This window comes from Phascolarctos cinereus, unplaced genomic scaffold (assembly GCF_003287225.1).
Source record: "Phascolarctos cinereus isolate Bilbo 61053 unplaced genomic scaffold, phaCin_HiC Scaffold_3;HRSCAF=262, whole genome shotgun sequence".
NCBI lineage: Eukaryota > Metazoa > Chordata > Mammalia > Diprotodontia > Phascolarctidae > Phascolarctos > Phascolarctos cinereus.
Genome location: NW_027555736.1, coordinates 131,214,122 through 131,229,954, shown reverse-complemented (window position 1 = coordinate 131,229,954; position 15,833 = coordinate 131,214,122).

Here is a 15,833-nt window from a genome sequence, read left to right as displayed (position 1 = left end):
GCATCTACCTTCCAAGATTGTTATTAGGATAAAATAAGGTAATATTTGTAAAGCACATAGTAGATGTGATATAAATGCTATTATTATTATTAATACTAATAATAATTTTAAAAAACAGAAACACTATGCTTAGCCTTGTAGGAAATATAGAAAAAATTAAAGATCATATGGTCCTTATCCTCTAGAAGTTATGGAAATAACAGTATCACATATGAAATAATAATGAACAATATAGTTTAGTTAGACAAAAAGTTATCTCCAATGACATTCATTTGTAATAGCATCATTAACACTTTAGAATCAACTTCCATTGTTACAATGACCAGTCATTTGCTCCATTTACAACATTTTCACTAAGGAACTAATTGTCCTTTATGGTAGTGCTTTGTTTTGTGCTAAACCAATTGCCTATTTTAAGTGCAGTAAGCCTATAGAATTAAACCCTAAATTCTATGGGCCAGACTGCATCACTGACAGTCATCCTTCAGCTATGGTGCCTCATCAATCCATAGATTTAGACCTGAAGTAGGAAAGCTATGCATATATTCCAGAAGGCTGCTCCAAGGGGCAGCTGGGTGGCAGAGTGGATAGAGCACCCGCCCTGAAGTCAGGAGGACCTGAGTTCAAACCCGGCCTGAGACCAAACACTTGACACTAGCTGTGTGACCCTGGGCAAGTCACTTAACCCTAATTGCCAAAAAAAAAAAAAGAAGAAGAAGAAGAAGAAGGCTGCTCCACCAGGTGCCTCATCCATAGCATCTCTCCCTAGCTTGTTGATGAGGATATTATGAGGAACAGAATCCAAAGCCTCACTGGAATTCAATTTCATTACATATACTGCCCCAGCCTAGTATAGTACAAAGAACACTGGCTCTAGTGCCATAAATTCTGGGTTCAGGACTAGCCTCTAACATGGTATTCATGTCATTTTGGATAAGTCATACATCCTGCCTGGACCTCAGTTTCCTCATATGTCAAATGGAGGAGTTGGACTATATGGGCTCTGAAAAACAATGTTTTAACTGGCTCAGATGACTGCCCAGCATCCCAGTGGGGTTGGTTACAAAAAAATCAATGATGCTATCATGAATGAGTGCTGTTGAGAGTGACCATTTATTTAACTGTACTGTATAACTCTACATCTATGATCCTATGAAATGAAATTGGCTTAGCATGGAGTTATAATTGCATTTCACTGCCACCAACTACCTCCTACTATCTTAAGAAGATCTTTGCACCTGGGAGTTATCAGGATAGTGCTGTTGGCTTCTTAATTCCCCTTGCTTAACTCACCAGTTCAGACAGAAATTTCTTGACAGCTGTAGCCAAGCCTCCTCGTTTTCTAATGGGGTAAATAAGACAGATTAAGAAATAGTTGGCGTAAATATACAGGAAACTATCACCCTAGGAATGCTTTCAGAATAGATGTGTGTCTAGAATTGCTGTGGAGCAGTGATCCAGGTTGAAGGAGCACAGCTTACTGAAGAAGGTGGGTCTTAAACTTCACATTAATGCAAAAATTCCCTACCAGCTGTTGGTGATGTTTGGTCTCTCATAGTTCATCCATCAGATTCTGTGGCTCACATACAAAAATTGTAGAAGGTCAAAAGTTTTGAATGGTGGTATTGGTTTTTAATTAAAAAAAAAAAGAACTAATAACATTCATGTTATTTTTGTTTATTGAAGCAGAGGCCTAATGACTGATACAGGTTGGGATCATTAGTCAGTGTAGTGGATAGAGTGCCAGACCTGGAGTCAGGAAGACCTAAGTTCAAATCAGGCTTCAGATACTTACTAGCTGTGTGACCTTGGGCAAGTCACTTAACCCTGTTTGCTTCAATTTCCTCATATATAAAATGAGTTGGAGAAGGAAATGGTGAACTACAGCATCTTTGCCAAAAAAACCCCAAATGGGGTCATGAAGAGTCAGACACAGAGTCAATAACAACAAGAACATTGTTTAACTATTTTTATCTTTATCATTATTGTCTAGATCTGTCATTGCACTGCTTAAGGAAAGCTGTGGGGGGGGGGACTTCCTCCCGCAATGACCATCTGCAATTTTTCTACAATAATTTAGTCTCAAAGAGTTATCTAGGGAATCAGTAAGGAATCAAGTAATTATTTACCCAAGTACATCCTGAATTCAAGTATATCTGTTACATCACACTTCCTCTCATTAAAGTACTAATTGAAATACTAGGTATCAATAATATGTGACCTGGATATGTTGAACCAACATGTATGATATGCCAGTATAAATGACCCATACACTCTGCAAGTAGTGTGTAATTTGATGAGTGACAAAAAAGTCATTAATGCAGCTTCCCTAAACACTGAATGTAATGCTTATGATAACTATTTTTTTTTAAAAGAAAGTCATTAACATGCACCTAAATTTCGTTTCTTTCTTTCTATTGGCTTTTAGTTCAATAAGAACCAGGTTCCAAATCCCACTGGTTCTGCCACTGCTCAGCTGTGTGAGTTTAGATGATGCATTTAATCTCTCTGTGCCTCAGTTTCTTTATCTATAAAATGGAGATAAACGATAATAAGAGTGTTGTGAGGGTCAAAGAGATAATGTATGTAAAGCACTTACTTTAAAACTATAAAAATATTAGCTATCTTAATCCTCTATCCTTTATTGTCTATGCTGTGTATTGTTTTATGCACAGATGAGTTGTCAGTCTCACCAAGAATGTAAATGCCTCAATAATAAATAAATAAGTAAATAAACGAACGAATAGACAGATAAATAAATAAATAAATAAGCAGATGAACAAATAAATAAATAAATGAATGAGTAAATAAATAAATAAATGATGTATCTAATCTATCTAAAATCTATCTAATTTATTTCATTTCATTCTCACAGTTACTGGTTAATATACATGCTGTTGTCACTATTTTATGAACAAGGATTCTTGTTTATAAATACAAGGGTACTATTTATACAAGGATACTGTTTATAAAGCCAGGTGACTCTAAATGACTTGCCTAAAGTCACACAACTAGTATCTGAAGCGAAGTTTAAACTCAGGTCTTCTGAATTCCAAGTCTAGTGCTCTATTCATTATGTGACTATGCCTTTTAAGATCAAGAAGGATTAATCAATTATCAAGTATTTATTAAACACCCACTGTGTGCAAGGCACAATGCTAAGCATTGGGAACACAAAGTGAATGTACCTGTATTCCCTCCTCCCTCTTCACGTGGAGTTTGTGTTCTAATGGGAGACACAATCACATAGAGAAATATAGAGAATGCATACAAAGAAGTACAAAGGAGTTACATGTAAAATACTTGGGGAGGGATAAAACTAGAGGGCCATTGTAATGATTTTGGTAAAACGTGGTGTTTAAGTTGTATCTTAAAGAAAGAAAGGGGGGCAGCTAGGTGGCTCAGTGAACAGAGCACAGGCCCTGGAGTCAGGAGGACCTGAGTTTAAATTTGGCCTCAGACACTTGATACTCACTACCTGTATGACCCTGGGCAAATCACTTAACCCCAATTGCCTTGCCAAAAAACCCAACAACAACAAAGAAAGAAAAGGATTCTTTGGGTGAATAGGGAGGAGATTCTTAATCTTCCACTTCTTGGTTCTCCCCTCCACACCCAGAACCCAGCAGAATATTTTGCAGATAGCAGGCATTCAATAAATAGTTGAGCTGATTCATTGTTGTATGATTCTTCCAGACTTAGAATATGTCTTAGTGTTGATGCTCCTGTATATGTTAGTAGCATATGTAAAATAAAGAGTAAGGGTGCGATACCTTTAGGGATTCTCTGCATTTTTATGTGAGCTAGAGAGTAGCATGTGGATTAAATTCTTTCCATGTAACTGGATGCACAATCTCAGTCCATTTCTGTACCTTATCTCCAGTTCTTGAGAATTTAGGAAGAGAAAGTTGTGGTCTTTTCTTTTGTACCAAATGTAATGAACTCGTTCCTTTCACTAAACTGGTTGATCAGAGGTTGCTAAAAAATGAACAGGTGGCAGACATAAATACCCAGCTGTGCATTATAGCCAATTTTATTGCTAGTTTATAATGTTGTCCATGGCTATTTTACAACAGTTTTCTCTATTCCTGACGTTGCTGTAAATCTTGTCGTAAAATAGCTCTAATGTGGCATGAATTCTATGAAATGAAATGGGAAACTTCAAGGCTCAGTCAATTGTAGTGGAATGGAAAGGAGTCTGGAGATGCCCAGAGATAAAATAAAGGAAAGCCATGGGGGAAAATTAGGGGACCAAATGTCTCATTAGGTAGCAATATTTGTCCTCTCAAGTCAATTTAAACTGGAGATACAGCAGACAACACTTTTCAGTTAAGTCCACTAGGTGGCAGCATTAAAAACATTTCCCCAGTGAAACTAAAAAAACACCTTCAATACTGGTTGGAATGGTTGACGCTTAACAGTCATTTAAATAACAGAAACAAAAGACCATTTCTCACTAGAAAACTTTGACACAGCTAAGCACTTAGCAAGTTCTTGACATCTGAAAGCAATTTGTGTTTCTTCAGATTAAAACATAGGATTTGGAGCTGGAAGAGGCAGACCTCAGAGATTCAACCCAAATCAGGGTGTAGTGAATGAGGAAACTGAGACCCAGAAATTAAATTACTTTTCCAGAGTTACATAGCTAGTAAGAAGCAGAAGAGGACCAGTATTTAATTCCCCTGATTACAAGTCCAATGATTTTGCCATTAAACAGTAATGCTGCCCATAAATTCTCTCATGGTATCCTTATAGACAAGGTAGAGAGATTCTGGGCTAAATAATTGTATGCTTAGGCGAAGAATTGGTTGAGGACCACTGGCTCATTCACTACTAAAGAAGAGTGATTAATGAATTGAGTTCAACCTGGAATTTGTTCTCCAGTGGAATTGTTGGTCTAGGAACCACAATGTAAGGATACAGGGTGGGAATCTGCCTCCAAAGAATTTGACCACTCAAGCCTTCCTTCAGTCCAAGTAGCAAGTTTATTGTGACACCGGTTGGTGTGGGTGAGATTCCTAGTGAATCTGTGCTATTTGTGACATCAATACAAGTGGGTCGGATTTTAAGAATATGTGCATTTGATGAAGGTAAGATTGATATTTTATACCAAAAGAGTGTGGGAAGATCTGAATGGGATCTAGGAGTGGCAAGTAGCCTGGGGTGGTCCAGAGGTAAAGAAGGGGCCTGGATGGGACTAAGGAGTGTCAAGTAAGCTAATTAAGTAATCAAGGTAGGCTACAGCCCTTAAGTTCCTGGAATTTACGGGAAAGTTCAAGGACTGTGGGTCTTGCACCAGCATGGGAAAAGTTCAGGGCTTTTAGGAGTCCCATTGCCCCCCACATCAGAATGACCCCAGGGCTTTGCTCTCTTCAGCAGTTTGATTCAGCTAAAGAAAGGGCTAGGGGTGAAAAGGACATACTTATTAAATTTGCTGGTGATGAAAAGCTGGGAGGAATCAATTGGATGAAAATATTTCAACAGTCTAGAATGATCAGTCTAGCTGAGGTGTTGTTCAATTGTGATTCTTCAATTGTGACTCAATTGTAACCCTATTTGGGGTTTTCTTGGCAGAGATACTGGAGTGGTTTGCCATTTCCTTCTCCAGCTCATTTTACAGATGAGAAAACTGAGGCAAACAGAATCAAATGATTTTCCCAAAGTCACATAGCTAATAAGTGTCTGAGGCTGAATTTGAACTCATGAGCATGTATCTTCCTGATTCCAGGCCCTATACTATATCCATTATACCACCTAGCTACCAGCAGTTGAGTAAAAAAAAAACATTTTATAAAGACGAATATAAAATACTACACGAGTTCTGCACCCTCCCCTCAAATTCCCTACACAAATATAGAATGTAGAGAGATATGGCAGACAGTAGTTTGTTTGGAAAAGATCTGAGTTTTTAGTGGATTGTAAGCTCAATGAGTGAAGAGAGCAAATGGCAATCAAAACAGCTGCATTAGGAGAGTCATACTGTTGAGAATGTGGGAGTGGTGATTCTGCTTTACTCTCTTCTGGTTAGATCACATCTAGAGTTAAGCCCTAGAAACTCTATTTTGGGAAGCACATTAACAAAGTGGACTGCAGCTAGAGGCAGGCAACTAGAATGGGGGAAAAGGACTAGAGACTATTCCATGCAAGGATTAGTTTAAGGAATTGGGAATGTATACCCCAGAGAACAGAAAATGTAGGTAGATGGGAGAACTGTTTCATGTTCTTGAAGGATTACAAGAGAGACTAGACTCATTCTGTTTAGTGTCAGGAACTTTGAGCAGTTAATCAATCAGTCAAAAATCAGTTATTGAACACTTGCTATGTGTTCTAAGCACTTTTGCTAAACTGGGAATTCCATTATAAACAAAAGAAAGACAACCTCTGTGTTCAAGTAGCTTACATTCTAAGGAGGCAGGACAAGACACATAAGGAAGCTGAAAGTGAAAGGCAGGAAGGGTGGGAGAGCTGGTTGGAGGAGTCTGGATTGTAGCCTAGTGAGAAATGAAGAGATGGTGGGCCTGGGTATTCTCCTGAAATTGAGATTCTGGAAGAAATCATCCCATCAGAGGAAGTAGACACAAAGGCTTAGGGTATTCCTAAGGTGTGAAGTCCAGGGCTAAAGTGATTTTCCAGGATGAAGAGTTTTCTAGAGCATGATGGAAAAATCTGGAGTACATGAATGGGTAGAACTGAGGCATCCAATAAAGTAGAAAGAGCTGCCCTCAGAAGTGGTGAATTCTCCATCACTGGAGGTCTTTAAGAGGAAGTTGAGTCACTGTTTATTAGGGTTGGTGTAGAGAGGATACCTATACAGGTATTGGCTACATTTTATCATCTTTAAAGTCCCTTTCTGTAATATTCACATGTCTATATTCTAGTGAAACCTGTATCATTCTCAACTCTTAGATCAGAATTTTCAAATTATTCCCTTGGTACCACTGCCAAGATTGGAACTTCCTTTGAATTTAAAGGCCTCAAAGAGTGCTGGGCTAAGCATCCCTAGTTGAGAAGTCTGTTTTAGGAACATAATTTCAAAGAATAGATCAGGACCTGTATTTACTTCATTTTCTCCCTTAAGTTTTCCTGAAAGTCTAGAGATTCACAGTACCAAAAGAAGAAAAAATGAGCGGGGTGGGGGCAGGGGAAGTGATATTTTAAATCTTTCCACAAAATAACATTTTCTCTGTTCACAGAACCTGAGTTCAAATCCCAGCTGCTAAGCAAGTCAGCCTCTTGGGCCTTAGTTTCCTCATCTATGAAATGGGGGAGGGGGGGGAAGACAGGTAGTTTGTGCTGATTGACCTCTAAAGTTCCTTTAAGATTTAAGGCCATGAAAGATGATATTTACAACTTATGATACCTTTGTCAGTATTAGGGTAGTTGGAGGAAAAAAATTATATGTGTATATATAGATAGATAGATAGATAGGGGGTACAGGGTGAGTTGAAGATTAAGGGGTAATATCTGGACAATAAAATTAAGGGATGAGAGAGGATTATACTTGGAGAAGAAGAAAGGGAGAGGCAGAATTATCTCACAAAAAAAAACAGAAAAGAAAAGTCTTTCACAGTGGAGGGGAAACAGGGGAAGGTGAGAGGGAATGAGTGAATCCTATTCTCATAGGATTTGGCTTGAGGAGGGAATAACATACACATTCAATTGGGTATGAAAATCTGTCTTACCCTACAGGAAAATAGGGGGAGAAGGGGACAAGAGAGCAGGCGGATGATAGAGAGGAGGGCAGATTGGGAAAGGGGGTAATCAGAAGCAAATACTTCTGAGGAGGGACGGGGTCAAAAGAAAGAATAGAATAAATGGGAGGGCAGGAGAGGATTAAGGGAAATAGACTTAGTTTTTTACAACATGTCTACTATGGACGTGTTTTGCATAACTGCACATGTACAACCTATATTGAGTTGCTTGCCTTTTCAATGAGGGTGGGGGGGTAGTGAGGAAGAGAGAAAATTTGAAACCTAAAGTTTTAAAAACATATGTTTAAAAAAAAGTTTTCACATGCTACTGGGAAATAAGAAATACAGGAAATGGGGTACGGAAGTCTGTCCTGCCCTACAGGAAAATAGAAGGGGAAGGGGATAAGAGAAGGGGAGAGAGATAGAAGAGAGGACAGACTAGGGGAAGGGATATTCAGAATGCATGCCATCTTGGGGTGGGGGGAAGGGTGAGATGGGGTGAAAATTTGGAACTCAAAAATTTGTGGAAGTGAATGTTGAAAACTAAAAATAAATAAATTTATATTAAAAAAAAGAAAGAAACAGAAGGGAAGAAAAAAAGAAAGAAAATAATTGAAAGTATTATGCAGTTATCCCTTCCACATCAAGGGAGTTAGGAGCATGGCACACATACCCTATCTGGAAAATCCAAGTAAAATGTTTTGGCCCTCCATGCCAGAAGCCTGAATTTTTTCTTCTTCTTTTATGGGGTATTTACGGTACCTTATTGTAAAATTTGGGTTGACATTATACAATACCATACATTTATTTTATGCATTTCTGAATTTCTAAACTTTTTCCATGTTGTCTGCTGGCCTTCACACGTCATTTGTGGCTTCCACAAAACTCTGAATAAATTCCCATTTAATTTCTTAAAAAAAAAAAAAAGATTTAAGGCCATGATCCTTAGTGCACTCGAAAGTGGCTGTGAACCAGTTTAATATCTCTGATGAGTGGAGGTTACTGTTTTGAAAGGCTAATATCGGGCTCTCTTGCAATGGATAATACATTCTGTGGTTACACTGAAGACTTGTACATGGAGGTGTTTAGGTTAAAACTGACGCTGGCCTGTTTATCATTTGGGAAGGAACAGAAAACATCTGCAGAAGCAGGCACTGTGTTCTGCTCAAAAATCCACTGCACGTTTCAGGTTAAAAAAAAATGAATGAGAGATGCCTGGGGCAGTTCTAATTCTCACTGTCCATTTATCTATAATAATTTCTAAAGGAAGATTGATTGGAGGGAGGGAGCATGGGTAGGAATCGCTGAGTAGTCATGCACTGAAATTGGTATTTTATCTGAACAAAGACTTGATGTTTTCTCGTTGTTAATGTTGTTGTTGGTTTTCTTTTTTTCTGGGTAAGTTAAAAACTGACGGATAGGCCTTGACTAATACAGTTGTTTATTCTTTCTGTCAGCTACCATACCCAGTCTGAGGCCTGCTTAATGAACCAAAATCCCTGACTCTTAAGTACATGAACTCTAACACATATATACTCACATATTGGCCTGAATCAGAATAAGTGCCTTTGGATATTATTTGGAGGAGATCTCAGAAATTTCAGCAAATGAACCACCCAGGCTGCCATTAGATCCTTGAGCACCATTTTCAAGGCACCCATGTGACAGCTATAGCGAGCATCCTATATTCATAGCAAAAGAACAATAAAATAGAAGCAAACAAGTCTTCAAGGGGAGACAAGTGTATTCCTGACAAAAGATGAGGCCTCGCAGCTGAGCCAGGACTGGTGCATCAGTATTTATTTTTGACCACTGTGAAGTAGGCAGGAGTCAGTCAGTTGGCAAATAAACATTTGTCAGTCTCTTGACTTTTGTCTTGCAACTGGACTTCGAAGACTCTGGAGGAGAGAGTGAGGCTGATGACTTTGCACAGTTTTGCCTCACTTAAATCCAATTCATCTGCAAGTCAAGATGTCACCCTGGTGATGTTGTTGGTCTTCTTCAGAATGAAGAACGAACAACAAATAAACATTTATTTGGCACCTACTGTATACCAGGCACTTTGCTAAGCATTGGGGTTGCAAAGAAAAGCAAAAGGCAGTGTCTTTTCTCAAGAACCTAACAGTCCAATGAGGGAGACAACATGCAAATGAAAAAAGCTATATACAGGATAAATTGAAAATGTTCAACAAAAGGAAGGCACTAGAATTACAAGGGATCAGGAAAGGCTGCCTGTAGAAGGTGAGATTTTAGTTGAGACTTGAAGCCAGGGACTAGGAGGAGGAGAAGAAGAGGGAGAACAATCCAGACTTGGGGGAACAGACAGAGAAAATGCCAGGAGGTAGGAGATTGGAGGAGCGGAAAGAAGGCCAGTGTCACTAAATACCTCCTGAAGAATACTTGAGGAGAGGGTAGTGGAAAATGTAAGCAGACTGGAAAGGCTGGGGTGGGGAGGTTACGAAAGGCTTTGAATGATAAACAGAGGAATTTTATCAATGATCCTGGGGTGAGTGGGGGGCATCGCTGGGAGCCACTGGAGTTTACTTAGTGTCGTGGGGGTTGCCTTTGACAGCTGAGTGAAGAATGGACTGGAATGGGGAGAGACTTGTGGCAGGGAGACCCACCTGCAGGCTATTAAAATAACCCAGGCATGAGGTGATGAGGGCCTGAATTAGGGTGGCGGTAGAATCAGAGGAGAGAAGAGGACATATTCAAGAGATTTTGCAAAGGTAATTTTACTCTGAGCCTTGAATTAAAGGTAGTGTACAGTGGAAAGAGTGCTGGATTTGGTCTCAGAGAAGCTTGCTTCAAATCCTAGATCTGTTGTCCCTTATTACCCACGTGATCTTGGACACTAGATGACTTTTAGGATCTCTTTCATATAGAAATCTATGATGTTTTCAGTTTTCTTATCTACAAGAAAGTTAATTGATAACAGACTCTCCCTCTAACATTCTGTATCTTCATGTGCTAGGGGTCTAGGGATTTCCTTTTTAGTTATTCATTTCTGAAAGTATTTGTGTCTTCTTATGTTTCATGCTGCTCTTGGAAGTCCAGAAGAGACTCTAAGTTTTGTTAGTATCCTCTGGTAGAGTCTTGTCAGTCTGTATCTGTTGAAAATTCAGTGAAATACAGGGGCCAACTAGAGCAAGACCAGAATTACCAGGAGGCAGGGACGCACAGGAACTAGCTTGAACTGGTTCATAAAAGCCTGTTGTTAAATTTTCAGTGTGAGAATTTACACCTTGAAAATCAGCAAACACTATAGTGTTTAGGCTTAATTAATTATTTAATCAGGGCTTAATTTTGTTCATGGGCTAGACTTAATAAAGTATTGAGGAAAATTGCAATAATATAGATGAGACTTCAAAGTGTGTAGGCATATGTTTTTTTCTGGAGAGTTAGTTGTTAAACATTTATCAGCATACTCCTGCTATGAGGGCAAGGTCATGATGAAAACTTGGCTATAACTTAAGCTGTGATCATAGGATTTGGTGCTATAAAGAACTTGAAGCATCCAGTCTGACCTATGCCAAGATGTGGTGACTTGACCAAAGTCAAGCAGATAATAAGTGGCAGAGGAAGGATTTGAACCCAGGCCCCCTTCCATTGCTCCTTCTATGGTAGTCCAATGCCTCTCTTAGGTCAAGTGTGTTTCTGAGCCTCCTCTGGCCACCTTAATCTCAAAGTCTTCTCTCTGAGATGATCTCCTGTTTATTCCATATATACCTTGTTTGTACATAGTAGTTTACAAAAACATGTTGTCTCACCACCCTCCCCATTGTACTATGAACTCCTTAAGAATAGGGACTGTCCGTTTTGTTTTGATTTTTGCCTTTCTTTGTATCCCCAGCTCTTAGCACACTGCCTGGAACATAGTAGGCACTTTTAAAATGTTTATTGCCTTGTCTTGCTTTGTCTTGCCTTGTGGAGAGTACCCACAGTGGGAAGTGAGTAGCAACTTTATACTTTTGACCTAGTTTTAAAGATTCTTCCTAGTGTGGGTGGGTAAGGGCTAACAAGGGTGTTAGGCTTCTGTGATTACATAGGGGTAGATAATCACAGGGCTAGAGATGGAAGGAAATTCAAAGGTCATCTAGTCCAACCTCATTTTACAGATGACGAAACTGAGGACCAAGGAAAATAAAGTGACTTGCTCAAGGTAACAAGGTAGCAAGCCCCAGAGTTAGGAAGCTAGGTTCTTTGATTTCAGAGTCTTTTAGAACCATGATCTCCAAAGTGGGGCCCAGAGACCCTGTGTAGGGCTATGGCAGCACCCAAAGGGTACAATGGCCCAACCTTAAGGAATAAAGCAAACATAACAACTAATAAATATAAAAACAACAATAAGAGCTAGCATTTACATAGCATTTTAAGGTTTCCAAAAAGCTTTACAAATTTTATTTCATTTTATGCTCACAACAACCTTGGACATAGGTAAAGTTATTATCTCCACTTTGCAGACAAGGAAACTAAGTCACAAAGATGTTACATGACTTGCCCAGGATCACACAACTTGTAAATGTCTGCATCTGGATTTGAACTCAGGGCTATCTGACTCTAGATCCAGAGCTCTATCATGTCCCTAGCTGTCTTTAATAATACGTGATCAATCAATCATTGATTGGAAAGACAGGTCTTATCCTATCCTTGCTGCAATAGCTAAACTTGGGCTTTGTGTCAAATATAAGCTTCTTGTAGTTTGTTATCTAGCCATAGGTATGCTGAAGCCAACTGGCTCAGGAGAGCTGATAGTTAAATTTTTCAGTGAGAGCATTTACACCTTAAAAATTGGCAAATGCTACAAATCAGGACTTGATTTATTGTTTTGTTGGTTGTCTAGACTTAGTGTGATGGAAAAGTGTTAGTTAATAATGTAGATTAAACTTAAAAGTATGCTGTGAATACATTTTTTTCAGAGATCCAATAGTTAAACAATTACCAGCATACCCCCTAGTTATACCTCAGGACTTCCCCATTGTATGCCTTTCCTCTGCTTTGCAAACTCCCAAGCTTGCCCCCTTTCTGGTTATGGAATCATAGCTGGGATTCTAACCAAAGTCTTCTTGATTCCATATCCAGTGATATTTCTGTTTCATTATACAGTCTTAAATTGTCACAGGATGATATTGCAAATACTGAAAACAACCAGCAAATAATTATTTATGAATTGCCTGAATTTCTGACCATGGAAAATAATTAGAAGCATAAAGTTATGATTAAACTCATAGACTATTAGTGCTGGAAGGAACCTTAGAGATCATCTAGTCTAATCCCCTCATTTTACAGAAACCAATAAGAATGACTGTAATAGTGTTTTAAGGTTTACAAAGCACTTTAAAGACATTATCTCATTTAATCCTCCCAACAACTCTGTAAGAAAGGCACTGTAGGTAGTAATACCATTTTACAGATGAAAAATCTGTGGATCAAGAGGTTAAGTGACTTGCCCAACATTATACATCTATCTGCTTGAGCCATCCCAGAAAAATAGTTGTAAGAATAAAGACTAACTAAAAATCTGAAATACCAGATAATCCTGGCAATGAAAAAAATAAGGATTAGAAAAGTGAAATGAGGCCTAAATACATACTTTAGAGAAGTGAAATTGAACTAGAACCCCCAAATTTTGTAGGTCCAATTATCTACCATTTCATAATGGCTAAATTGCATAACTTGTGAATCTCAATGACTCAGCCAACTAGATTTTCTCTTGTCAATCCTATTCATCTCTTCATTATCATTCAAATGACTCAAAAAAAAAAAAGAGACACTGATTCCATATATCTACCCTTTCATAAAATAAGTTCAATTTGGAACTTGAGATTCATAATTCCTACTATCCTTGAAATGATTACCAGATTGGATAATGGTATAATGGGGTTAACTGAGGGTCAACCAGAAAAGTATTTTGTTTCAGCCTTTTTGTTGAAAGTATCTTATTATACAAGGGTTGACTTTCTTACCTTAGTTAAGGGAGTATAGTAAAAATTCCTGTGTGTGTCTTTGAAAATGGAGGATCTTCAAAGTTGATGGATACCACCAATGAGCTTTCCATAGCACAAGATGGAAGGAGGGGTTTTTGCTAGCCCTGCATTCCGTACTTGCATCCAATCATATTGATTTCCATCATCTATGATACTTCAGACTTTATAACCAATCATATTACTTTCCATCTGTTCTTTGTTCTCTTGTACTTCCCCAAACTATGTGAAGGCTAATAAGCCCTACCTTGTGGTCCTTCAGTTGATGGAGGAGCTGAAAAGATCCATTGTATGAGTAACTGTTAGCCTTACCAATAAATTGAATGTGCTCAGAACTTTGTGCCTCAATTTACCTTAATTTCAATTATAACAAAGTCATCCCTCAGTATATCTATTCCCATGGGGGAAGGCCAGGTACAAATTTTGCTTACAAAATGGAGATGACTAGATCAGATTTGTAATGAGTCTAAGAAGTCCTCAATTTTTTTTAATCTTCTAAAAACTGAATTAGGCTTAGTTAATCAAACATTTCTTAAGCACTATAATATGCAAGACACTGCTAGGTATGGGGGAGTGAGGATACAAAAATGAGAAATTTTTCTTCAAGGAGCTCATGGTGTTATATAGGGTGGCAGTTCGATTCAATAAACATTTATTAAGTGACTACTGTGTGGAGAACACTGCATCCAAGTATTTTATGATAGAAAGTTGAATGTCATAAGGGAAAAGGAATGATACAGATAAAGTGCTATAGGAAATTTTATTTGAGAGGTTTTATTTTCAGCTAGGGTAGGATAATCAGAAAGGCTATATAGAGGAGATAGTACCTGAGCTGGGCCATAATGAAACTGAAGGATCTTGATAGCTGGAGATGCAGAGAGAGCATTTTCCAGGCACATAAGGAATGATGTTTGAGAATGTGCAGAGGTAGAAGAACGTGCAGGACGGGTGAAGAACTACTAGTCCATTTTGGCAGACACATAGGGTATGTGAAGTGAAGTAAAATGAATAAAATTGGAAAAGTACATTGGGCTGGAAGATGAAAGGCCTTAGATACTAGACAACGAAGTTAGCATTTTATTCTAATAGGTAATGGGGAGCTACAGGAGTAGCTGTGATACCATGCATTAGGAAGGTGACTTTGGCCAAAGTGTAAAAGATGGATTGGTTAGAAGACTATTATGTTAGTCCACACCAAGAGGTAACAAATGTCTGATTTAGGGTGGCAGCAGCATGAATGGGGAGGAGAAGATAAAGGAGAATTGTAATCAAGGTGGCAGAGTTGACAAGACATGGAGGAGAAGGAGGAAGAAAAGGGAAGAGTCAATGATGACTTCCAGGTTTGATCCTGGGCAACTGAATCAAAGTGGGCAAATTTATGAGGGAGATGATGAAGATTCAATTCTGAATAGGTTGTCTGAGGTGTTAGCAGGATACCTAGTAGGAAATATCTATCACACATGCAGTTGGAAATGTGGAGCTGCAGCACAGAGAAAAAAAGATCAAGGCAGGGGACAGATATAGGAGTCATGACAGTGGATGGGAAGTAGAAAAAAGAAGGCTAAGCTTAATCTTATGGCTACTTACACTTAGGGTGAAGGAGAAGGAAGATGGACCAGTGAAAGAAACTCCAAATTGATAAGACAGGTAAAAACATAGTAGTTTATTTTCTTGTTATTTGCCTTTTGCCTTTAAAAGAAATCAGATTAATTGAGGATTCCTGTTAGGTTCAATAGATTATGATTTTGTAGGAAATCTTTCATGCTGTGAAAGGTCTGATATTTTCATGTCTCATGCCCGAGGAGGTACAACTGTACCCTTCACTATAGTCTTGAGAAGATTGACTAGCTTCTATGAAAGCCTTCCTGGAGTATTCTAGAGCACCAGTGCTATCCACACCCATTGTCTTCTGGGCAGAAATTTAATTGTTTAATGTGCAGTGTTCAATTTGTCCCTTGACACCCCAGTGGTGGCATAAGTCACATGCTTATCAAAGGGATTATCTTTTGTACTTTGTGTACCAGTTTATCTATTTCAGGGTAGAATGAATTCATTTAATCTGTCTTGAGAGATTAAATTATTTTATTCTTTTACGTGACCAGGAGGTGATACCCTGGTTCTTACAACAATGATGTCCAGTCAAGCAGAACTCTAAGCT